This window comes from Castor canadensis, chromosome 10, assembly GCF_047511655.1.
Source record: "Castor canadensis chromosome 10, mCasCan1.hap1v2, whole genome shotgun sequence".
Lineage (NCBI taxonomy): Eukaryota > Metazoa > Chordata > Mammalia > Rodentia > Castoridae > Castor > Castor canadensis.
Genome location: NC_133395.1, coordinates 40,273,415 through 40,275,418, shown reverse-complemented (window position 1 = coordinate 40,275,418; position 2,004 = coordinate 40,273,415). Strand labels below are relative to the sequence as shown.

Below are 2,004 nucleotides of genomic sequence, written 5' to 3'. Positions count from 1 at the left end.
ACAATCAGAGCACACTGAGCCTTTTCGAAAGATGAGGGTGATTTTGAGATTGTAATGATGACTATCAGTTATCAGCTGATGTTTATTGGATGCATGGGAGATTCCTAAAGAAACAAGATTGGAAACAGTCACAGAATAACCATCGGGGTAGAAAAGTACAGAATTGACATTTCATTAAATATCTGTAAAATATTAGAGAAAAAACAGAATAAAGCAATAGGTACAATAGAAAAGAGAGACTTTTTTTTTCCTTTTGATTTCTTTTTACTTTGTGGTTTACTTTACCACAAAATAAGACTTCAAACATTCCTTCAGAAGCTAGCAGACAATTGTACTTCAGGAAACTCAGATCTAAAAACAAAGGATGTTCATTATGCAGCTGTGTATTCTCTAAATCTTACCAAGGTAATCAAAATGTTCTACTTTGTTAATGAGTCTTAGAGCTAAAAATGACACCTACTATTTCCTGATATAGATTATAAACCAATGCCCCTGAAAACAGGAGAAGACAAAGAGTATAAGCTGGCCTTGAAACAGGACTTGAGAGAAATAGTGATGAGAATGCCAACACCTGAAGGAATGCAAGATATTGAAAGATGTGTGAAGGTATACAAGGAAGAATGGTTACCAGACTGGAAAGGATGACCAAGAGAGATGATTTCAAGGAAAAAATGCAAAAAGACCAGAAATCCAAAAAGGCAAAATATATAGACAAAGGTGTTTCACTCATTAATGCTGCAGATGTGTTGAAAAAAAATAGAATTGGAAAAGAGAGGTAATTGTGAGGAATCAGTTGAGGAAAATGAAAAAAGAAAGGAGCAAAGAGAAGTAAAGGCAGCAATACTGATGATGCTGCTGATGTTGATACTGTGAACAGGAGGAATGTAATGAAGAGGAAGAAAATGACTCCATTACTTCATACTTTAAAGATGGAGTTTATTTTGGTGCAGACATGAAAACATGGATGAAGCAACCTGTTCACCAAGAGATTTCTGAAAAAGATTTTTCAATACAGTTTCTGAGTATTTGGACAGACTTGATTTCTATTTTATTTCTGGTAGCCAAAGAGCAAATAATTTGTTTGAAAAATATTGGTTATCAAAAGATGCAGAATCACTGAATTTACATACTAGTTACCTTAAGGTTTGACATTCTGACTTTTCTCTTGAATACCTCTGCCATCACTCTTTTGTGTACTAGTGGATTTTTAAAACTTATTTTGATTCAAATGTGCCTAAAGAATTTTAGCATCCTTAATCTGTTTTCATACTTAAACAAATCATTGTTTAACTGCTGATCTTTTGCAAAATTATTACTAGACATGATGGATTTCTATTAATGTAGCACATGGAACACTTTATAAACACAAAGAAACTTGAAAATTATTTTTTACTTTTACACATACATGTCTTATACTTCTATATTGTGCCTACAAAACAAACCTTAGCTTTTACAGTATAAATTTAAGATTATAGTTTTTGTGATTGACCACATACTCATGGAAAAACATCAATGTGACCTATACAAGCTTCACAGATGATATCTCAACCAGTACATGTGGGATGAATATTATAAATATTTGATTTAGGGGATAACTTCACACCATACAATACATGAATCACACTGTAAGGATAATGGGTTTATGAAAATTTAGACAGAGACATATCTTGTTTAATTTTGCACTTTACATATGTGTGGAATAAATCTGGTTATACAAACTTCATATCAAATGCATGTGTGTGAAGTTGGTGAAGTATAGCAGCCTCTTATGTTCCTCAATTCATTGTCCTCACACTTGAGAGTTTTATCCCTAGATTCTCTTTCTACCTATATCAAACTTAACCTTGACACTGAACTTGGTTAAGTTTCTGTGATTTAGTTTCTCCGCTTGTACACAATTGTCTATAAAAATTTTTGAAACTTCAGAATTTACCACATACGTTCTCTTACCGTATAGAAATGACTATTTCTTAAATTGGTTCTTACCCTTTAAACAGTTGGAAC

General features: G+C 32.6%; 1 pseudogene; it reads left to right on the top strand.

Annotated features, from left to right (window-relative positions):
• Positions 1–462: 462 nt before the first annotated feature.
• LOC109677394 (DNA-directed RNA polymerase III subunit RPC7-like) lies at positions 463–1,120 on the top strand (annotated as a pseudogene).
• Positions 1,121–2,004: the final 884 nt, after the last annotated feature.